The sequence below is a fragment of the Crocodylus porosus genome, unplaced genomic scaffold (genome assembly GCF_001723895.1).
Source record: "Crocodylus porosus isolate Cpor-Errol unplaced genomic scaffold, CroPor_comp1, whole genome shotgun sequence".
Taxonomy (NCBI): Eukaryota; Metazoa; Chordata; order Crocodylia; family Crocodylidae; genus Crocodylus; species Crocodylus porosus.
Window position 1 is genome coordinate 19,603,922 of NW_017728951.1, and position 25,306 is coordinate 19,629,227.

Below are 25,306 nucleotides of genomic sequence, written 5' to 3' on the forward strand. Positions count from 1 at the left end.
CTGGTTGCCCTTGAGCATCATCCCTGAAGCCGGCCCATCACAGATGTGCTCCTTGAGGATCTTCTCAAAGAGCTTCCCAAGGATAGAGGTAAGACTGACGGGCCTGTAGTTGCTCAGGTCCTCTCTCTTCCCTTTTTTGAAGATGGGGACCACATTAGCTATCTTCCAGTCATCTGGCACCTGGCCCGAGCACCACGAGCACTCATAAAGCCATGCCAGGGGCCCTGCAATAACCCCAGCTAACTCCCTCAACACCCTGGGGTGGAGAGCATCTGGACCTGCTGATCTGAACACGTCCAGCCCCTCCAGAAGCTCTCTAACCCGGTCCTCCCCAACCTGAGGTCTGGAGGCATTCAAGTCCGTCTGGCATCACAGCCGGGAAGTCCCGGTCCCTGCACAAGAAAACAGAGGTGAAGAATTGGTTAAAGAGGTCTGCTTTCTCCTCTGGCGCAACCACCAGATTGCCCAGCGTACTTTGCAGGGGCCCCACATTACCCGGTGCCTTCTTCATCCTCCCTATATATTTGAAAAAGGACTTTTTATTATCATGATTATTAGGTTTGATTGACTCTGATAATCCTAAGAATCTGTCCCTTAGTATTCTATCAGCATTGATTTTGTGTGTAGACTTGTTATTCAATTAATGCCTTTTGAAATCACTGCACATGTGTTAAGGGGCTTTTCATATGCGTTCATTTAAAATTTAAAAGGAACAACCAACAAATTAAAACAATAAAAACAATGAAATATCCCCCCACTACTCTGCATCCATTACCTACAGAGTCTGAGGTGCTCCAGCATTCATTTTCAAATGATTAGACCAATTTGCAGCTATCAGAAAGCAGCATAAAGCATCTGTTTCTTCAGCTTAAAGCTATTATCCTTGCTCTGATATAGGATATACTTAATTATAATGTTGTATACTGTGGTGTTAACAGTACAGAAACCATATTCAAAGACAGTAAGGTTATTATTGTTATTAATATCATACTATGGTTTTGGAAGGGATGAAGGGAACAATGGCGAGTATGGTATATTCATGAGAGTCCTTTCACAACGTAGCAGGGGAAAAACCCTCAAACTGAACAATTCCAAATGGTGCTTAATTATTTGAACACAGTGTAATGATCCTTGGGGCATATGCATCCTCAGTGCCTCTATCCCACTTAATATGATAGTCTTATTTTTTGTAGTACCAGCTCCTACTGGAAGCAAAGAGAAGGGGAGCAAGTGAGAGAGCGCCTACCCTAGTGTGCTTCAAACTGTGAGTGCCCATAGTGGGGGATAATCCCTTCCTTAAGAAGGTTACAGTAAGGAAAAATAAAAGGCAAAAGTGTTGGAGGGCTAAGGCACAGGTCCTTATTCCACCAAACTCTCCCTGTTCACAACTGCACTTAAGCACACACGACACAAATGACTCTCCAAAGTCATCCAGGAAGTCAGGGCAAACAGAAACTGGAAATGAAACCAGGCTTCCTAAGGTACACGATACAGCCTTAACAGCAAGAGTTTTGCATCTTTGTTTAGCAGTGCCCCATCATAGGAGCTAGGGACATGGGACAGTATGGAACGGGACCTTCGGTCACTGGCTAGCCCAGGCAATCATGTTCAATAATCCCATTCGTGAATTTATCTAGGTCCATCTTAAGACAAGCCCCAACTCTTCCTCCTGGCAGGCTGTCCCAGAACCTCACTACTCTGATGATCGGGACCATTCTTCTAATTTCCATCCAACATTTATTCTTGGATGAAATCAATATTTATTTTAACCAGATTCAAAAAGGGATTGGGACAAAATCTTGAAGGAAAGGGGCATCGGTAGCTATTGAGCATGGGTGTTAGGGATACAGCCTCTGAATCAGAACTTCCTAGACCTTAAATGCTGGAGACTGCAAGTGAAAGAGGAACAAGGGGGAAAAAACCCTGCTCAGCCCCTGTTCAATCATTCAGCATCCACTGCGTGACAAGGGTACTGGGCAAGAGGGACCGATGGTCTGACCCAGTACATGGCAATTCTTCTGTTTTTATGAATTCAAAACTATTTATATCCATTTTTTTCATATGCAGCATTCGCTTTTAGCATAAATAGTTATTCTGTTTTCCTGGCATTCCCATCCCTTCTGCTTCCCATCCCTCCTTCCGCTTATGTAGTTATAGAGATAAGTCATTCATCTTTTTTCTAGGCTAAGAAGCCAAGCTCTCTATCTCCTCTCAAATGGCCTCTGTACCTCTTCCAGTTTGATTTAATTTTTTTTTTTTTTTGAGCATAGGTGACCAGGATTACACATTGAATTCCACATGAAGTCCTACCATGATCCTGTAAAACGGTATTAACACTTCCTGATCTCTACTGGAGACACGCTCTGGTGCAATGTAGTTAAACTAACCTGAAGTGAGCTGCTGTCATCCTTTAGGATTACAGGATAAGAAATACCAAATGAGAGCAAAGATCTACTGATGTGCTTATTGTGCCTCTGGCAATGGGTTACTAAAAGTGTAAATCATCCTTTGTCTGGTCAATCGTGCAGTGCTGAGCATGGCAGGAATAAAATGGTTTCCTGACTCTTCTAGTGATGAATTTATATCCTAATGTGATAGCCTCTGCTTTCCTTTCTTGCCTGGCCATTAGTGCTTTCTCATCTACCTGGAAAACAAATGCAAAAGAAGAATACTGGTTTGTTGCTACTTTAACACAAGGTATGGGGCAAAAATGATATGTCAGCTGTCTGGCACTATCATGCACAGCATGCTGTGGGATTATGCCTGTCCACATCTGACAGTCTCCTACGGTGTCTAACAGATGTCTTTCACCTTTGTAAATAAGTTGTCAGAAATCAATATTACTGTTCCCAGCTCAAGCTGAACTCAGAGAAGACAGAGGTGGTGTTGGAAGAAGGATAGGAATTCTTGATGAAACTGCATGAAGTTGCCATCAACGTCTATTGAGGGGATTGCCTTGCAAGTTGGGAAATGGTAGTTTACCCTTGGATTCTGCTGGACTCGGCCCTGCTCCTGGGTAGCTGAAGGACGGAAATTGCATTTTTCCATGTAAAGCCAGCAACAGCCTGCAAGTATTGAACCCTAGTGAGAACTCAGAACAGGGACCATGACATTAAGTCATCCCAACTTCAACAACTGCTGCAACCGTACAGGTAGTGTAGAAGCTAGTTCAATACAGATCAGCCTACCTTGGAAGGCAGAAGGATTAACGTGACCACTTCACTCCGGGCATCTCGTCTTCCACTGGCTTCAGCAACATTATTTCAGTAGCCACATAAACTGCCTAGTTCTTGCCTTTTAAACCTTAGTCTGATAAGGCCCACCAGAACAACCATGCCCAGACCAGGTTCTCGCCTGTCCTGAGCCACCTAGCTGGACCTGTCAGGGTTGCTACAGCACATGAAGCCATGGACGAAAAACAAATGAGGACATTATTTGAGCTGTATTTACCCAAAGGAATTTAAAAATCAGATCTCACTGTTGCTATCTTTGACTCCGCTAATGCACTGCTTGTACGGGTGGGAGACCAGTGCATCTGCGGTCTGGGGTGTTTTTACCACATCAGTGTCTTTTGCATCAGGAATGACTACTATGACGATAAAGGTGCAAGCACGTCTTCATCAGCGGTCAAGATTAATTATGCATAAGCCAGAAAGTGATCGTATCGCATTCATTTGCCAAACCCATCCCAAGCTGCTCCTTCTACCATTCAACCATCTGTACTTAGCCATCTTATAGCCAGTAATCTGGTATGACCATGTCACTGTAGAGGTAATGATCAAATAGCAGAACCCACCCCCTAAAAATGCCAGCAATGGACAAATCATGTCCAGCACCACCATGTAAAGACACAGATGTTGATTCTCCGCTCACCCCCTTGTCTTCACTGAAATTCATCCTTACTGAGATAGAGATACTGGAAAGGAGATGATGAAACACGAGTTCCCACACTCTCAGCTGCTGTAAGTCATCCTATGTACGGACTTAAGCTAATTGGCACCAATTGGAGATCTGTTCAAAGGGGTGTTTGGGTTTGCCACCTTTTAAGGAAACACTCACGTAAAGACTTGGAGCCTTGGTAAAAAGGTGCATTTATCTTTATTCTGGACTTTATCTAATAACCTATTCCTCTTAATCATATTACAGAAAGACACACAAAGTTTAATCAAACCATTAATCACAAGTGGGTACAGAATGTGCTAGTGTGGTAGGTTTATTGCATTGTTTCCAGTGCCCATTAATGCAAATAATTTTGACAACTAGGAGATGCTGTTATTTAGACGATTAAAATATCATTGCTAGTGCAATCCCGCTCATATCAATGTATGCAAAATATCATTACAAGTCCAATTTTGCGTCAGCTCTTTTTTAATTATATCAGGATCTTCAATTTTTACAGCAAAGGTAGTAAATGAGTCCCATGCTTATACTCTTCGTTAAGAGATCAGATGAAGCTAATTGTAATGGCGCAGTTAGCATTAAACACAAAGATGCCTGTATGCAAGAAGCATCTGTTTAACTTATGGAAGCCTGCTCACTATCTCTTCTTCACTTCAAAGCAAACAGAAGGGAGAATGAGATTTCCTGAATAATTGATTTAATCAACAGAATTAAGTGCATTAAAAGACTCCTTTTTTTCCTCTCTCTCTCCCTGTTCTGTCTCCTTTGACAAAACACCTGAAACAATAGACTAGGGCTACCGATATGCTGTATAGAAACTGGTGCATTTTACTGGCACTGTATTTCATACCATTATTTGGATTTCACTTGGAAATTCATATTGAACATCTGATTGCTAATTCCAGGGCAGCCCGAAGAGATGTGTGCATGGTGTGAAGGTCTGACCCGAAGAGACCTGTTTAAATGGTAGTGCTGAGACCAGCAGAAATCTCACTTTACAGCTCCTAAGCAACACCTGAAAGGCAATATCTCTTAGTACCAAGTGTCTACCAGGTGTAAAAATCAGATTTGGATTTTGATCCAAATTGAAACTCTGCCAAAGTTCAGAGTTGCTGCAGTCCAATCCAACCGTCTTGAAAGCAAAGTATAAAAATATACAGAAAGCCTAAACTTTTGTGCATCTTCTTTGCAAATGGGACAATATTTTGGCAAACATTTTCTCTGCGTTTTGTTAAGACAAATCTTGGTATTAAGTGCCCTTCATGACCTTGGTTCTGCTGAAGGCGATGAGAGCTTTTAAATTTGTTAACACGTATCTACTAGCAAAGTAGAAATGATTAAAACACACACGCACACCCCAAGTAGATGGCTGCTGCCTACATGAATCCATTATGTTATATTTACGATCCTAATGGGGTATAATGATTTGGTCATACGGTGAATATAAACAGGGAGATGTTGAAGGCACCAATTTATAGTCCAGTGGTTTTTATCATATGCTCCAATTTTGAAAATGTGATAATCATCTAGCATAAGCTGTGGCGCTCATCAGGCAATCTTCCAGTATCATTTCATCTGCTTTGAGACTGCATACCTCCATTACAACCAGATTCTGTCATCCCATTAGCCTCTGGTTTTCCATAGGATAATCAGATAAAGGACAAAGCTGTTATTTCAGTTTTATCAACCGATTTTCATATTTGAGCTGTCCAGATACTGCATTTTAGACATCTGTCATCCATTGCCTCAAACTAGTGCTCTATACTATCTACTTCCTAGTCCCTGATCAGACAGAGGATATCCAATACCCAAGGCCCAATCCCAGGTTTTTAAGTGCTTTGCTGGATACAGGCCATGGTGCGAGAAAAGAGAGCACCTGACTTCTCTTTATGTCTCTATGAAAATCATACATAAGAGAATGACAGTGCTTTTTAAAAAGTATATATAATTTAGTAGCATAGTAATATGATTGGAAAAATAGTGGTTATTTGAAAATTTTAAAAATGACCTCACTAGCCAAGTTGGATACTTTAAAGGGAAAAGTAGCATACAATACACAACCTACGAGAACATGGTCAAGTAAATGAGGTCTAAAGGTATAATAACAGAGTACGCAGCAGCCCTATATTTGTGTACTCTTTGCTACATGGAAAGATTGCAAAAAAGGTTCGGTGCCAGATTATTCTATTTAAACAGATTTTGGAGACTGCAATAACCAATCTCTTTGGGTTGCCATGAAAATGGAGTAAAAAACATGGGGTCTGATCCTGGCTGGGGTGTACTGTAATGGAAATCAGTTGGCTTTACTGCCACACAGTTATGCTGCCATGAAAGAAGGTGGAATCGGGCTCAGAAGCCTGCATCCAAATGAAAAATATTTGGTTAAGTGGATTGAATGTATGGGCTTTCTGAGCGCATACACTTGGGAGCTGTTTTTTCTCAGACTCGGTGTACGGTCATACTGCAGAGTACACTGTTGTGTAGAAATACATAGCTACAGACAAGTTAGCTTGGGTACCAAAAGCAGCCGTACAGACCTGTCCATGGGAACTGTGCCTAGCTTCTCAGGAGACAGGAATCCATCTAGATAACTAAAATATTCAACAATTATGTAGGAGGTGATCTCTTTCTATTTGAAGTACTGAATACTTCTAAAATCTGAGCTAAAATTTGAAGGAATTCAAGTTTTCTAGGAATAACCAGGCTGTGTTTTCAGCCAGCCACATGGTCTTGAGAAGACCTAGGATAATGGATGCGAGTTGCTGGGCTGCCCTGCTGCGTTTTCAGAACACATATTGCCCAGGGCTCAGATTTTCCAGTCTTTTATCCTCATAGATCAACAGACATTTTTTTTTTCCCTCAAGAGCTGTGCCTTTATTATTATTTATATCATAGTAGCATCAGAGAGATAGGACCTCATGGGGTCAAGCACCTCATACACATAGCAAGAAACAGTCCTTGCAAGCTAAGCAAAGGCAGGAGACACCCAGCATGTTTCTACTCCCAGCGTTATTGCAAAGCAGGATGGATTGGGTGGGATGGGAAAGCACTGGGAGATGAAGTGACTTGCTCAAAGTCACTCAACGGGGCAGAGGCAGAAGTGGAATAATCTCCTCTCCTGGTTTAGTGGCCCACTCATGAGACTGCCTCCGTCCAAAAACTAACTGGGTTCAAACTCTGTTGGGAGAAGAATAGAGACAATTAAATGCATCCAGTTCTCCCCATACACAGCCCGATTAGATATTTTTAGGGGAAATCTATAGTAGTACTAACTAGGAAAACACAAGGTCTGATTTTTAATGTGCAGCCCTTTTCAGCTGGAATGATACGAGAAAATCAGCCTCAATACTGATGATTTGGGTTGACCTTCAGGTCCTGCTCAAGCCCAAGCCCAAGCCCAATAATCATCATGTTCCAACTCACCTGAGTGCTGCAAGTCGCAAGAAGTCGATATGCAGCAATCCCACAATTCCCTGTTCTGGACTTCTAGTTCTTCTGCACCCAACTTCCTGTCTGTACACCCAGCTTCCTGTCTGTACTGGGCAGTGCAGAAGGACTGATGAGACTCATTCCTAGAAACTCTCTAAGGATCAAACACGGTTTGAAATCCAAAGTAAGAATATTTGCATAATCCACTGGCAAAGCACTTGCAAATCTGGACCCAATATTGACCCCATGTGGACCCAGCGGGGGGGAAACCTACACATTGTGCAAGTATAACACACCCCTGACAAGTGAAGGAAGCTATGCTAGTAAAAGTGCAATGCTAGGTTAGCTGCACCTACACAATGGGTTTCGCTTGGTGCAGTTGGGCAGGGATCACAGCATGGAGCCAGGTTGCTACGCTGGCATTGTTCTGCAGGGTTGTGTCAGCCTTAGTAAGAGTAACATATTATATTTTCTGCAGCAGAAGAGCTTTCATATTTCCACAACTTGTTTTTGAATAGGATATTAGAAAGGGAAAAAAAAAGACTAGGAAATGTGTTGAACCGGACCAGAAATCCATGGCGTGACAAAATTCTTGTTAAGCTTCCTTTATCCATATCAAACTCTACCTCCTGTTTCCCCACAATTTCTCTCCTTGACTGTAGCTGAGAGTCCTTGAAAAGTTCTCAAGTGAACCTGCTTTATTCCTCTTCCTATTCACTTCAGAGTTTCAGAGGTTACTTTGAAGTCATATGCACAATGCACAATTTTACCCACATGCCATTCTTAAAAGCTCAAGAGTTGATCCTGTCAGATCTCATAAGTGAAAGAGTATTAGTCTATATCAGTTCTCAGATGGAAAGACCTCTAAGGAAAGTCTAAGAAGCTGAGCCTAAGAGTATTGTTGAGTCAGGAAGGTGTAGCGCCTTATCTCTGAAACAATATTAAAGCAAACAAAGGGAAGGATCACTCCATGATGCCAGATGAAATGTAATATCCAGCTCTATTTTAATGACAATGGAAGGGGTAGGAAAGGACTGGGAGCAAAAAGATCCATAATTCCCTGGGTATTCACTTGTACTAGTCCAAAAAGAGAAGTGCCATGCTACCAAGTCCGAATGGTAGATAACTATAGAAGGCAGGACAGTTGGGAGTCTCAAAACACTGGCTTTCTGTTCCCGATCATGCTATGGACTTCTTGTATGTCCTTGGATGAGCCATTTTTCTTTTTGGGGATATTATCCACTGGGGATAATACCGACTTTCCCTCCTGCACAGGGGCATTGTGACGCTTCACTCACTGATAATTGTTAACGGCTCTGAGAAGCTTGCCATGCATCGGGCTTAAAAAATGTCAGACCTCAAGAAGTGCAGATTACTCCTAATTCCCATTGTAGCTGGAAGAAATCATTCAGATCATTACAGGGCAAAGTATTACTGCAGTTGTGCTATTACAGTGCATGTGGGACTAGGAGGCATTTACCTATCTTCCACAGCTATTTAAAGCCTACCCACAAGGACAAGCATGCAGGTCAGGAGTGTGAGAAGTGTGCATCCCCTTCCTGCCCCTTCATTTTCAGTCATGCTTGTGAGTCACAATTTAGCCCGTTATTTCCAAATGAAAAATGTTAATAAAGAGTTAAGGAAGGAAGGGTAAGAGTGATACTGTAACCTTGATGGTCCAGAAATTATGCGAGAGGCAAGGATTTCTTAGGGTGAATCTTCTATTGGACTGCTGAAAGAGCATTTCAGTAGAGGTCAGCAAACATCTAGGAAGCTGTTACTCTTAAGCACCTGTATATGTATGGCGCCCACAAGTAATAGAAAATTGCTTAAAGGACAGTCCCTCCAGCCCTACTTTGGCATCATTTGTCCTTAAGTCTCTCCATTCCCAAAGTGTGCATCCCATCCACACTCGGTACCAGTCTATGCACTGGTCAAAACAACATAGGACTAGCAGATTCATGGAGATCCCCCTAAGTGTAAAAAATCCCATGCATCACTCCTTGGTGGCTTTGTGCTGGTAATGCAAAAATATGCTGTAACCATCTGCCACTTGGAGTAGCTGCCAGGAAATATGTGAGTTGGCTGAAACAAATTCATCTTTCCACTGAGGAAAGATCAGATTTCTATAATGCAAACCTGTAAATCCTCATTGCAGGATCCTGCTGTGATGTTTATGGATATAGGCAGAGACTATATAGCATTAGATCTATCAGAATTGGGCCAAAATTAATTTTTGTGCGGGCACAAGTCTTTTAATGTTGTTTCTCACTCAATGTTTTATCAAACTTGCATGCTTTCTACTAATGCAACATTTTCTAAGCAAGCTGAAGAGAGATAATGCTTGTGAAACATGAATAAGGCAAATCAAAAGCCAAATCCACAACATTAACACAAATGCAGCATCTGTCATGTTACAGTGGAGAAGTACTTAGTCACCACTGTATCCTACTTGTAGATAGTTATTTGACAGCAACATTTATGCTTCATCCCTTCCCCTTTGCCTAAATCAAGATTGAGGTGGTCTGTTTTCAGTCTAGTTGTAATCTGTTCATCCCAGTGATACAGGGAAAGTTGTTTCATAACTGTGAGTAGTGTAGATCGGGGCATCAGACAGACAACCACAGCTGGCCCACCCAAGAAGATCATCTGGACCTTGGGGGCTTCTTGCAAGCTACACCATCCAATGCATGATGCAGGTAGCACCTGAGTAGTTATTGCACAGTAAGGCACATGTAGATGCCTTACTGCACAGTAACATTGGGTATGTGGAGTATGTGGACTAACTTGGAACTAACTTTAGCCCCAAGTCAGTAACACCTACACGTGTAGACACCAGCATAAAAGCCACTTACTGCACACTAAATGCACGTGTGGACACTCCCGTTGTATCTTGCATGATAGCTCTTGGCAATAAATGGCACTATCAATCAAATTATTACTGAATTAGGTGAGAGGCATCTCTGTTAGACATACTGCATTACCACGATAGTTCATGTGCTGCATATCTTGAAATTCTGAGGGGAAAGTGCCTATTTCAACACTGTTCACGTTTATGGGTAATTTTTGATCATGCATTTAACTTTCAATGTGGAACACTTGAATTAAAGGTAAAGATACTCTAAGAATCTGCATAACAAAGGCCTTACATTTTCTGTAGCAATAATGATCCATGTTGCTAAAGCCATTATTTTTGCAAGACTAAATTAACTTTTTAAAGTTGACTTAAAAATCTCAGCTCAATAAACTGATCAGGGTCTCCTGAAGGAATAAGCCATAATAGGCATAATTTCACAATTCAGGGTTTTTCCCTGTCAGACAAAATACTAGAAATCCTTCAAATGCTATATTTAATATAGATTACGTAGGCTCTGCAACACATGAAAATGTCAAGCTTTACATATGGCTTGTAAAGCCAACATAAAAAGTGGAGCTGGTCAAAACTGGAAAAATACAACCTTGCAAAGAAAAAAAAAGAAAATTTGCAGATGGTTCCATTTTAAACTCTGTAAAAACATTTTCTTTTAAAATATTTTTTCATATTTATTTGAAAAATTTTGAGCAGATGAAGTGTTGAATATTTGCTCTTTTGTTTCCATATTCTTCCTGTGCCACTTAGTGTTATCAAGTGCGATAAGTAGAAGAATATACAGATTTTCTTGTTTTGGGCTTTTTTCTGCTTTCCCTTCTACCCTCCTCCCCACTCCCTGGTTTCTGCTATGCAACTTTTCAAAATTCAGTCAACTTCAGGAAATTTACAAATTGGCAATAGACAAATTGAGAAAATATAGCTGCCCCTTGGTAACTTCTAAACCTCTCTAATTTTGGAAATCCTTACAGAGAGATAAAAAGGGCAAGCTTATTAATACAATGAGGGGAAAAAAAACCAAAAAACCAGAAATAGGAAAGAAAGGGAAAAAGCCCAGATTCAAGCATATGAAACTTTAAATATGGCTTGATTATCAACAATCAAAATGAGGAGAATTTTTATTTTGAAAGAAAATTAAATGAAAATAATTCATTTGACTTTTTTCAAAAAAATTGCCAGTGACATTTTCCTGGGGGGTGGGGCAGATATTTTTATTCAAGCCCAATTTTTGGTAGGATAATTTTTTGTTTAATTTTTCAGAACTTAAGTTCTGAAGCTGCCTATTTTTGATAGTGGATCAATTTTTGGATGCTAAACATGTGATGTGAGCTCTCTCAACATCATACCATCTACAGTGAGAACTGGCTGACAAAAACATGGCTTTTTCTAAGGGAACTTTCATTATTGTCTACATAGAAAAGTTTGGTTTTAATGGAAAGTTGAATACAGCATATTTGAAGTAAAAAATAGAAACGTTTCGATTCAGAAATACTGCTGGAGGGCTTGATGGGTCCCTTAGCTCACACTATTGTTCTTCCCTATGAGTCTGATTGGATTCACATCCCTAATGATGCATAGCATACTTTCCTCTGGAAGAAGAGAAGCAGTGTATCATGGGAGTCCAGGGACACTGCAAGTCACAGAGTACCTAGTCCACGTTGGGTGCCTGGCCCACAGTGAAGAATGGAGACATGAGACAACTACAGTACAGCTCTTATGAAGTAACACGGCAGCATCTGCAGTGGTTGGAGTGTTATTGTAGGCTTTATTAACAAGTAAAAACACTCTTGTGAATAGAAACAACTAGGCCATTTGTTGGCTGGTTAAGCAGAAAGGCCAAGGTTTCAAACCACAAGAAGTAGCTGTTTACCCACTCCTCAGGTTGACCCAGTCAAGTCCATCCCATGCTGACTCAGGCACATGCTAGTGGTAAGAAAGTTTATATTCCTTTTATGCATGATTTGGGCAGGCTTTTAGCGGGCGCAGTTAGCCTTGTGGTATCCTCTCAGCAATCGTTTTTTTATTTATCTATCTGCTTCCATGATTTCTTTGTTGTAAGCTGCTCTGACCCTTTTTGGGGAGATGGCATAGAAATCAAATCTATAAATATAAAGGTTGGGCCCATCTGGTAGATCAACTGGGTACATCTACACAAGACATGTAGTGCAGAATTGTCTAATTAGCTCCCCAGTAAAGTCACAGTGTCTACACATGCAACCCTATTAGGCTGCAGTCAACTGAAAAACGCTGGTGTAGATTAGTACTATCCTACTAATTTAGTGCACTGAATGTGCATGTCTGACTGGGCTGGCTGGGGCATGAGAGTGCTTCAGTGTGGGGGCCGCCTGCCAGCTAGCCCCACCCTGGACCACCCTCACGCCCCAGATGACCCCTCTGCATCATGTTGAGCCAGGTTGGAGCAGCCCCAGGCTGGCAGGCTGACCCCCCCTACCTCCCTTGCCAGCCAGGGCTGCTCTAACCCAGCTCAATGTGCTGCAGTCCCAGGCACATGTGTAAACATGGCACCTGAGATCAATAAACTCTGGCATGCTGTGTGCCAGAGTTTATCGCATCACATTAATTGCACACGTAGACATGTCTACTGAGTTTTTCCTGCTCACTGTTTCTCAAGCTCAGATGGTCTTTGAGCATCAGATTCTAGAAAACTTTTAAGGTTCTGCACTACTTTCCTGCTGTAGGACGTGCTCAGGCTTAATTAATACACTAGAGGAGGGTTTGTTCTTAGGAAAGTATTAGCCCATTAGCGTTGCTAGGGACTGTGACACTGTGGAAATATGAATCACCTGCCTGCAGCTACATTTAACCTGGTGCACTCAACCTGAAAAAATAATTAATAAAATACTCCCAAGTGTTGTGGTTTGCTTTACTTTAACTTAATATCTTAATTACAGGGCAATAGGTGGGAAGAGATTCCTCCCTTAGCAGGATAATCTTACATTTCCATGAAGTCTTCTTTATAGTACAGATAATGCCTTCGCTCCCATTTCACACAGTAAACACCAATGCTTATGTCACGCAAAAAAAAACAGTACATTATTTTCATGGAAACTGAATTTCTATTTAGATTCTAAGTATCTGGGGCTTGTTTCTTGTTCTTTGTTTCATCAGTGTCTAACACAATAGAGTACCGGTCTCAGTTGGGGAGCTGAGGCAATGTCTGATTTCAAATAACAAATGATAGCAATATTCGTACTAGCCCAAAGCTTAGAATCAGTGTATGCAAAGAAGGAAGGACAGAGAAAAGTTTCCCCTTGACATCCTCTCACCTAGACCAAGCCTGAGAAACAATAATGGGATTTCTACTGGAGTTAGGAACCCTTGAAAAATCCCAGTAGGCATCCTAACTCTAGGCACCTCAGTACCTTTAAAGCTCTGGCCCTGCTGAATTCAGTCTGAATTTGTTTCCCTCCTCTGCAAACTGCTGATAATTACTAGAAACAAACTACCCAAAAAATCACGTTTGAAAATGTTAGTCTTGGCATTTCAAATTTGCATTTTAGAGCATCAGAAGTCATTCAGAGCTGTAAGTTTGTAAATTTATTATTTAAAATATATATTTACTGATATGGCAGGAATAAGATTAGACACTTTTACTACTGGCATTTCATAACGTGACAGAACACAAAGTTTGCACGTTCTGTTTTATCATCACAAGCGGCTGCTCCTTACTGTTTGAAATATCTTTTCTAAATCAAATGTTTTCTATCTTGTAATGAAGATTTGTCACTTTGTATCAAGTCATTTAAATAAGAAGGAGACACTTTGATCTAAGTGTCAAACTGTTTTATAGAAGGTAACAAGATATGCTATCATCTAGAGCAGATAAGATGTTTTAACTTGTACAAAATAGCTGCTGTCCTCAACAAAACAAAATAGAGACCTTCCACGGGTTTATTGCATCGTAATGTGAGATACTAGTAGTAGTAGCTCATATTAACATTTTTGTCAGTTAATACTATAATAAAACCTATTCTATGGGGGAAGTCTACATAAGACGCTTACTGTGCATTACCCTAATAACACTGCACAGTAGCCTGGCGGTTAAAAACCGTGCTGATAGCCAACTGCCCAGTATTATTAGGCTAATGCGCAGCAAGTGTAATAAAATAACCATGCGCCAGTGGTACTGCACAGGAACTCTAGTTATTGTGCATTCAGTTAGTACTTTATTAGCAAGCACTAAACTTAATGTGAAGCATTTAAGGTGCATTAGTGAATGTGTAGACGCTCCCAGTAAAGTGAAGTTTAAAAATTTTGAAATGGAAAATGCACATTCCAAAGTTGGATCTCTGAAGGTAACATTTTTCAGCAATTTCATTGGATGCAACACATTTGTTTTCATTCACATTGGAAACAAAAAATAATTGAAATGTCAGCCTGTCTCCCAAAGCTAAATGTCAGCATCTCAACCATCTCTAAAATGGAGACATGCCATCAGAAACATGCATGGAGAAGGGAGCAAAGGAGGGAGGCCTCAAGGCAGGCTGCTGCAAGACTGTTACACCCATCCTGAAGTTCATTACATGGATATTACTCTTTTCCTTCTTCTCAGAAAGAATTGAGGAGTAGAGGCAGAGCAGAGGGGAGAATAAGGAAGACGTTGAAATGACCCCTCTGAAGAGAGGCCAGAACAAGGAAGGGGAACGCCCGGGAATGAGGAGTGGTGCTAGGGACTAGAATTGAGTGACCTAACAGGGGAAAGAGAGCAATAAAGAAGACAAAAGGATAGGAAAAGGCAGCCAAAGTGAGAAAAGAAGTGATGAGAGGACATTTGGAAAAGGGAGACAACTGTTTTTACGAGGTATGTAACATCTGTGGCAGGGGTCACGATCCCACCACGAGCTCAATGAGCAGAGATCGGCACAGCTGGGCTCTGCCTTGTGTTGCCCCATGGATCTCGTTACAGGATCTGGCCCCAAGTGTTGAAAACACCAAGGCTGTTACATTTTCAGATAACAGTGGTGCATCATTAGCCACTGCTCTGCTCCCCGAGATGTCTGGAGGATGCCGGTAAATGCCGCGTGTCTCTAACATTTAAAGAAATAAACAAACAAGGCTGACAAATGTTGAATAGCTTGTCTCTGATTTGTGGTGGAACAAACAAAAGCAAACTGATGCCTAAGGGGAATTTGGGTTTGAAGACAGATAGATGGAAAAGCTGTTGCATACTAAACAGCCCGTTGCTCGGGAAGGTGCAGAGTCAGTGCTCAGAAATGCTGGACAAATATTTAGTCGATGACACAAAGACAGGTATTAAACTAAAATCTACCTGCCTGCCTCCCCACAGGCATCACAGGATGGAATTTCTTTTTGCCCTCATGGAGGATGGGGAATACAAAGAGCATCTCCTGTCATGAGATAGGGTAATGTTACAGACATCACGATTTTGCAGAAATTGTACAATCCTGCATTACCTGCAAAATCCATAAAAAAGACAAAACAACAAAAACCTTACTGAGAAAAGGCTGGCTCCACAGACAAAACCAGCAGTCCTCATGGCACTGCGGCCTGACTGCTTAGTTTGCTGGTCTAGAAGAGGGGAGGGGGGCTGCTAGTATGAAGGAGAGCCTAAAATGGCTGCTGCCGCCCCCAGCCCTCACCACTGATTGGCCTGTCATGTGGTCCCACCCCTTTCCACTAATTAGTGATAAGGAGCGGGGCCACATGACAGATAGCACTTACAACCAATCAGGGGTGATGGGTGGGGATGTATGATGGACAGTCCTTGTAGGCAACCAGTGGCAAGGGGCAGAGCCAATTGGGGGGGAGAGGGTGCTGCAATCAGCCCACAAATATAGCTGCCAGCCCATGAGCTCCCTGCAAAATTGATCAGCTATGTCCTCAAATGGGGTAGTCCCTTAGTTATGGGGAATAAAATAAGGAATGCTTCATATAAGATGAGCAACTTCATCCCACTGAATGGAAAGCAGGGCACATAGGCACTGCCCCTGCCTAGTCTGCCATGTACGAGTGTACCTTGGTTTGCCATCTGCAAAGCTGCCTTGTAAAATGTGTGGAGTCCTGGGAGACCAATGGAGGAATGGCTCTGTGGAAAAGGGAAGATATTAATTTTAAAAACAGTCCCCTGTAGCTGTCTGAATTCAACAGCAGAGACTGGGGGGCACAATCCGGCCTCAACCCCAGCATTACAAATCCAGGCCTCCAGACAATAAATGAAGCTGGTGGCATTGAACTCTTGACTTTTTCTTCTTAAAAGGCCTCCTGATCCAAATCTCCCCAGTCTTCTAATTAAAACAGCATTTAATGCCTCCAGGCAAGTTTCTACCAAAGTCAATGGGAGTTCTGGGTGCTTGACAGCCCTGAAAATCAGGCCATTACTTGGGCATCCAATTCTAGGCAGGCGTGTTTGAAAATGTCAGTATTTCCTGTATGAAAGGTTTAAAAAAAATTGTGGGTAAGACCACAAAAAATCTTGAGCTTAGCTTTTTGATTTACTTTTAACAGTGCTGAGTCTTTGGGCTTCCTGCTTCTAGGCTCTTCTCTGTCAAAGTATGTGGTCAAATCTGACTGGGGGACAAACCCCCCCCCCCACTGAGGTTACCTGACTTCAAGAACTGAAGAAGGAAAAAAGTCCCAATCCATTAAAGAGAGACTTGTGATAAAACCATCAAAAATAGCAAGTGGAAACCTTGCTGCGGCTCCAGTTCTAACCATACACGCTCTCCCTTCTCACAAGACTGCTCATCCCAAAGAAATCGCTGTGGGCACGTCTATATGTTCATTAATGTGCTTTTGCTACTGTGCATTAGGTTTAGTACCTCTAATATGAGGTACTACATAAAGAGCAGTAGGCTGCCCTAATGCACAGTAGCAAAAGCAAATGACTTTTTAGCGACGCTTCATGAGTAGTAGACTAATTCTACTGTGCATTAGAGTATTCATTGGTGATGCATAGGGGGTGCATGTGGGTGCACATGCACCCCCTGAGAAAAGGTGCCACCCACACTACCGGCGGCGCCTGCGGGTGGTCGCCACTCGCCACTCTCCCCCACCCCCCTCACGCCACCAACAGCACTGGTGGTGTCTGCGGGAGCTCACCGCTCACGGCCACCATGCTGCCGCTGCCACGCTCCAGTGCCGCCATGCCCCCCAAGCCACCAGGGGCATGCATAGTTCATGAGTGTATTAGCACTATTTTTAATGTGATGCTTTAATGTGCAGTACAAGAAGCTATTGCAGATTAAAGCACATGTGTAGACACGCCTGGTGACAGCAAAAAAATGAGATTATGGGCTGCTCCCTGGAGTCAGCTCCCATGGATTTATTCCGGCCTCTCCGTTTTGCCTGCAAAATACTGTTCATTGTGATTCTCTGAAGGATTATTTATCATTTGCAGATTGTTGCTCTTTTTTGTTTAGTCTGCCCCCCCTCCTCCAAGAGAGGCTTTTTGATTTTTCACTTTGTATTTATACATATTTAGAATCAATTCAGAAATAATGCTACTTATGCCTAAGTTTATTGACATGATTGTCATGTGCAGTTTCATTCCTCCATTAAGTGTTTTGTCATTCTTGTGATGGGTATTGGTTAAGGTATGAGTCATAGGAATAAAACAGTAGTGAGGCATTCCTTAGTGCTCTCAAACAAATCACATTATTAGAACAATAATACATTGTGCCTCATGTTGTTACAAGGGGATGATTATCTAACTAGATAATATCGGGGAAGTAAACTTGTAGCTGACATTAATTTCAGGCACGGTGAGTGACAGAGGGCAGGTGTGGCTGCCACGGAGAATGAGCTGACAGTTCAGTCTATAATCCAAGTTTATATCACTTAGTTCCCACTGCTTAGGCACCTAGTTATAATATAACTATATTTATGCCTTAAAATGAGATAAAACACAATTTCTTTGTGGTTCTTCAGCTTGGTGTGTCTCCCTATAATAGTTTTAGGGTGCAAAAAACTGAAGAAGCTATATGAAGTTAAAGGGGTGGAGGAATTGCCACATGTCGTGGAGTCCAGGGGTGTTGCTCAGGACCACTGTGGCCTTGTCTGATCTTTGAGAGCATCCCTGAAGACACTGGGATGCCACGTCTTGGCCCACAAGCAGGCAAGCCCTAGCTTCACCGTCGTCAAACCATTCTTTCTCTTCTATATAAATTAGCCAGGAGGAAACTGAGGCCTGCAACATTTTTACAACATGAGCAGAGTTATCACAGAAGTATTACAATAAACCCAGAGTTTGTCACTCTACACATCGGCTGATCTGTGGCAATTGTTTTCTGTGTTTGGTCTAACCTATAGTAAGTGAAATCTGAACAATACTGTTTAACCTGGAAAGAACAACTACATTTTTATGGTTTGTCTTCCAAGTAAGTTCTTTTAGTTCAGTATAATTGTGCATCTGTTCATACCTACAGCATCCCAGGGAGATCAGGGAGCCACTTCCACAAACATATTTAGGTACGTAACTCTCATTGGTTTTCTAATGGGAATTAGGCAACGAAAGAATTTGTGAATCTGAGTTTAGGTCTCTTGGAAAGTGGTCTTTGTTTTCCCATCAGGGCTCGTTATGCATTGACCGATTACCTGCTCTATCCAGTGACTGTTGTCAAATACATAAATAGTCCTGGGAGCAGTGAATGGACCCCAGAGCACTCCTAGGTGAGTGTCCTAACCGCCAGGCTGCAGAGTCCCATTCAGTTTTGACTCTATCTTTCTGGCCTATGGATCTTGAATAATTTTGTGCACGGTGGCAAGAGAGGCGGAGAATGCTTCCCCGTCCCAGTCTGTAGGGTAATAGCCTGATGGTGAGAAAAGTTTTCTGAGTGATGGGAGAGATGGGTTGAGCCCCCCTAGGCAGAGGAAGAAATTAAACCCAGTGCTCTCACCTGAGTCTGGCTTATTTTTTTGCAAGAAAGAGCATGGACATCCATTTATCCATCTAGGTAGGGTTCTTGGATGTAGATCCCAGGTGAATGGCGGCTAGGGCTGTGTGAAGCTTTGGGTGCTGATTCGATTAAGAGGAGATTCAGCCTGATTCAGTGGCCAAATCTCCAACTCTGAATCAAATCAGGGGACCAATAAAAAGGTCCAAATTGATTTGAAGCTTTCCAAGTCTTCAGAAAAGATTCGGAGAGCTTTGATGATTCGGGCAGTCCCGGCAGCAGGGAGCTGGAGCTGGACTTAGAGCTGGTAAGTAGGGGGTGAGGGAGGGAGGACTGGAGGAGGGGGAAGGGGACCATGGTGGGGGACTCCTGCCAGCCCCCCTGACCCCTGCCTGATCCCCCAGCCCCACCATGGTGCCCCACCTGTTCCAGCTCCCAGTGCTTTAAAAAAAGCCCCCACTCACTGGGTGCTGCCTGGCACGGGAACAATCCCTACTACCCCCCCACTGCATGATGGGGGGCTCTGCATGATCCCCCTGACCCCCTCCTTCTTTCCCCCAGGCCCCCCATGGCTGCCCTGCCTGCCCCAGCTCCCGCCCTTTAAGCAAAATAAAATGAAAAAACCCTGGGACTCACCAGCTCCTGCACTGGCCTCAGGGCTTCAGGGGGCTTGTGCAGAGCCCCCCCATGTGGCGCAGGGCAGTGGGGGGCAGTGGATTGACCCCTGCTGGGCAGGAACTGGTGAGTTTGGGGGTTTTGGGGTTTTGTTTCTTAAAGGGCCGGAGCTGGGTCAGGCGGGGCACACATGGTGGGGGCTGGGACAGCAAGGAGGGGGGTCCAGGGGCTCATGGAAAACCCCCCATACGGTGTGGGGCAGTGGGGATCGCCCCCCTGCCTGGCAGCACCCACTGAGTCAGGACTTTTTCTCCCCAAGTACTGGGAGCTGGGGCAGATGGGGCAGCCATTGCCAGGCTGGGAGAGTGGGTGGGGGATGGGTCTGGCTGAATCGATTCAGGACAATGATTCAAATCACCGAATCGAATCTCTGTCCCCCAAATCAGCCGAATCTGAATCCAAAGCAAATACTAGCCGCTTTGCACAGGCCTAATGGCAGCCTCTCTCCAAAGTCTTGCAGGAGGCATCTGCCCCTCCTTTGCTCTCGGCACATCTCACTGGCCAGCTCTACATAGCGACGTGCTGAATTTTGGTGCTACTCGGAGGTGTATAACTCTCCAGAAGAGAGTGCAAGCTTCAAACACTGGGGCTGAAAAATGTAAGTATTTCAGTGCTAAGTGCACGGACACCGTTGGCTTTAGCTCGCTGAGCCTTTGCAGTGTGTAGTACCGCACACATCTTGCACTCCAGGGAGGTGGTGAAGGGTCACGAGTATATGCTGCAAAAACAGCAAGACAGTGGAAGAAGGTCAAGCATCTTCTTCATTACAGGGTTCAAGAAGAGACTGGGTAAGCATTAGCCGGAGGTGGTTTAGGAACACAACATCCTGCAAGGCGTTGACTGATCCTGGAAGATCCTTTCAGCCCGAAGCCGCACAAACGTCTCTGCCCCAGCTCAGAGTTACGACAGTTGTGATTTAATCCCCGACTCTATAACTCCTTCAGGAAGTACCAGAGTTATTCCACAGTCCCCAAGACCATGGTGATGGCCGTTCTCCAAAGTACGAGTAACAGGCGAGCAAGCGTCCTTAGCCGAAATCCTCGTAATAAGCAAACATTTAAAGGTGGCTTGTGGGAAGAAACACCATATTAATGTTACTGCAAGGGTTGCTGTGCTAAATTGGCCGAGGTTATAAAAGAGGCGGATTCTAAGGCACGATCTATTCACGGAGCGAAAAAAGCAATAACTGCTTTGACACTAACAAGGTATAAAATATCTCACCTGACAGCCGCTAGTACATACAGGTCACAATTTTTCTGTAGGCAATATGAAGTGAAGTCCAGATTTTATTATCTCCTGTTTGATGCAAACTTGGGAGAGAGAAAAGTAAGACAGTGCAGGCTCCATTGGTATATTATCAAGAAGCTGAAATGCACAACAATTAAGGAGATTTTTTTTTTTTTTTTTTTTTTTAGAGCTTTTCACAAAAATGAGACCTTCTGGCAAGCTGTAAACTCAGAATACATGGCATTTTGATGCACACGCATTTCTGCATTGCAGTTGCTGTCTTGCCATTGATCATCTCTCCAGTCTATAGGCTCCGTTCTCCTCCCAGGGAGAACAAGGCAAGTCAAGAGTTACTTCACCGAAATTAATGGCACAGTGACATAAATTGGTTGAGAAGACAGGAGAAGCCACCCTATGTTTTCCCCTGTCTCACTCTTAGGCTTACATAATGCTTCACTCAGTCACTGAAAGCTGACTCATCTCTGTGATCCCAAAGTAATCCTGCAGAGAGATTTTCCCAATTCATTTCAAATTATATATATATATATTAATTGGTTGTTTGCAATTAACTCATTCTAGAAACTCTGGGCTGGTTTCCCAAGGGTAGCAAATTTTGTTTTCTGTGTTTCCATCTCTTTTCTTTTTAAATGTGCTGTGAATTAACACAGGGACTGGGACTTAATTTTTTTTAATTAACAAGTGGAATTTCTCTGTCCAGATGGAGTGCCAACCCAAAAAGAGGGAAGCAGCCTTAGCGAGGAGAAGTAAATTAGGCATCTCAACTCCTGCCATTTTGATGACTGAAAACAAGGTGGTGACCTTGCACCAGTTGTTAGTCCTTGCAAACCCGGGGTCCTTCCCACATCTTTGTGTGGGGCATGGGCTACAGCTGGATGTGCGTTGCATTATGGAGCAGTCTGTGAATCCCCAGTCTAAGGCATTATTAGGAACAAAAAAGGCAGGACAAGCTTTTAATTCTGTATCTGAAAATATATGATGTTCTTCTGGGTTGCAAACGGGGTCAAGAAGGGTTCCCCAGTTCTGGCCAAGATTAGTTCATGAGCAAATCTCTGAGAAACCAATCTCATACAGGTGGGAATAATTGGGGCTAAGTATAGCCCTATAAACCTGGCACACAAAGAAGGCTTTCCTACCAAAAGCAGGCTGGGCTGGGCTCTGGCTCTGGCTCTGGCTCTGATCTCTTTTCTTCTCCTCCTCATGCTAGTTCTATTGGCCTTTTCATGCCTCTTAAGCTCTGGCTTTTTTCCTCTAGCTCTCTGAAACCCATCACATCAGCTTACAGGGCCACACCAATGGGGTTTTTTATTTCCAGGCAAGGCAATGAATCAAGTCACATAACTTGTATCTAGATGCATTCAGGAGAGCTTTGATCCAGGGGTATCCTATTGCATATGTAAGAGACCTGCTACTGCAAATATGATTGCCATGGCCTACGTTAGTTTTGTACTATCAGTGAGCTCAGTGCTTTACAGTTAGGGAGAGCTGTTGTGGCCTTCTCCCCAAGCAAGCTGCACGCTTGGTGGAGTCCAAAGACATAAAGCCTTTCAGATGAAGATCAGGCAGAACAAAGACATTTAGGGAAGCTTTTCATTACCCTTCTGTAGCCATACCTATATTAATACCATTTTATCCATCACTCCTGGGTTTCTTTGGGAATTGACTAGGACTTTTTTTTTTTTTTTCCCCCAATGAAACTTTTTTTCTTGTTAGAAAATGTTAATTCATCCAAATAGGCCCTTTTCATATGAAAGGGATTGGCTTGTGATGAATTTGATTCCTCCATAAAAATATCTGGAGCACAGCTATGAAGCTGTTTCCTTTGGACACTTTCAAAATGCAAAGCTCCTGTTCTGAATGACTCTTTCTTTCTTCGTGTTTGAAATGCGACTCTAGGAAAACTGTAAACTTTTGAATTGAAAAGTCCTGTTCCAGTTAACAGATTGATTTACAGTTTGTTTGGTTTTTTTTTTTTTTTTGGTCAAAGATTGAAGGAAGTTCCCTTTTTGTCCTGTCTTGAATTGGGAAAACTGCTCTTCTTCCACTGCTAACATCTATTTGTGAACAAGGTCCAGCCACTATCCAGTGAGATTGGAGGAGAAATAACTTGTTAGAAAGCATGTGACAACAGAAAGTGCTTTGAATCTGCTCCGGGCCTTGAAACCAGGCTGATCTTTAAAAGAATAAATACAGGAATTAGTAGCGAAAATTATTCGGTCTGCCTTTGTTTCAGCAGACTGTTCTCTTTCATTGCTAAATGTGAGTAGATGAATGTGGGGTAACCTGTGCTGCCAGGAATTAGATGTGCTTTCAGAAGAAATCTAGCTTTGCCCTGCAATTAAACTGAAGCCATGGTACAGGTCACTTGGATCCAGTGTCCATAATTTATAGGTAGAGGCTTCCCCACACATCTGATCAAAGATGCTTATTCATGATAACAGCACCATTAATGCTTGTATGTGCATGTATTCTGGCCCAGTTTAAATTGTGCCATCCCCTTGGTTGTGGATGCAGTGGTATCAGCTTAAAGATATATTATCTATTGGCATAGCTATTTCCATATGGGTAAAGGAATATGCTCTACTGCGAAACAGCACCTTTACAGTGCTAAAATATTGTTTGTAGTAGGGGTTGCAGTGCTATATCTGTAAAATATCACCCACCCACCAAATGAAATGGCTACATGGCTTCACAGAGCAGGCTAGAGGCAGGGGATATGCAGGTGCCTTGCACGCTGACTAGTACAATGGAAAATTATTCCCCAAAACACACATTGCCCATGCAGAGATGCTAGGTAAACCTGCTTCCCAAACCTATCCTTGTGTCTCCTTCTCTGGGTTTACATAACTGTGTTGCGGGTAAAACCAACATTCAGTTTTAATTTTCAAATATGGTTTTAACAAGTTCATTCAATATCTTAGTGCATGGGGTTAGCCAGTCATATCATGTGTTTCCACAGCAACAGATAGAGTAATGCAATTTCCTATCCACCCTGCCATAAATCCTTTGGCTCATTATTTTCAAACTGCAGATAGCAGAAAAGCTTGGGAAGCACAACTTTTCAAGCAGCTTTCGGATGCCAAGGTGTGAAATTCAGTCAGGAGCTGCCTGTGTGGCATTGCACACTGCTGGGGGTATGCAATGCATATGTCCCAGAGATACCTGAGCTCTTTTTCTTTTGTGCTTTTGCATGCCAATGTCCTACCGGCTGTTCCCGGCACTGATCCTTTGACAAAAGGGAACAACAGAACTGAGGGGGGCTCCACTGATTTGGCCTGGGAAACTCTGCAGAGGATTGTGCATCCTTGTTGGGGCACTCTCGTTAGCATGAAGTTTGCAGCGAGGGGGAAAAATGAGGGTTCAGGTTACCTAGATTTGCCATGCCATATGGCTCCTGCTAGGCATCGCCGCAGTAGGACAAAAGCGTGGGCCACACAGAGATTGTTGTAGCTTAGAGGGTCAGTTTTCACCAGGCCTCATTCCAGCTCTGCCCATGAATCCCCGTGTGAGCTTAACCAAGGCCCTTTATAGGCTGTTAAATAATTGCAGTTTACTGAAGCAGATCAGAATTGCTTTGCTGTTGTTCCCACGGGGAAACTGAAGCCCAGCAAGATGGGCAAGGATGCATCCAAAACCAGTTGCATGAACCAGAATATGATCAGAGTAGAGCTGATTTCACTGGGACCTGGCTTTACCGCCCGGATGCTTGACTTCTCATCCTAACCCCTAATAACCACTGGAGTCACTGCCTCCATTGCCAAATGGTCACGTCAACTCGTCTTCCACACGTTACCCTGCGTCCCTGTAGAGATGGATGCGGGCTTGCTATTGGTATGATAGTACATATGGGAATAATATTAAGGCTAGTTTTACGGTACTCATCTATCTCCTTCCCTGATGATTATTAAAATCCTGCCTGGTCGAATAGCTCATCTTTAGTAGTTTGTTGTTAAAGCAGAAGCTACATAAGAAATACGAACGGGCATGCATGTTGATGCAAGTACGTGTCCATGCAGTTTTCAGTCATCAGTGAGAATTAAACGTTTTCCTCATTTGTACTGAACTAAACTTTGGCTCCTGTAAGCAGCTGCTTCTCAATAACCACAACGGGCAAACGGCCCCTTCATTTCATTACTGGATATTATTAGCTACGGCAAAACACAGACCTTCGGGTTAACATAAATATTTCCCCTCGAGTTTGCAACTACTGACTTTCACTTTGCTTTCCATGCACAGGTGAGCCAAAGCAGAGTTTCAATTGGTTCTTTGTGTCAATCATGATTTGTCTTTTTTGAAACCTGTCGTCAACCCCAAG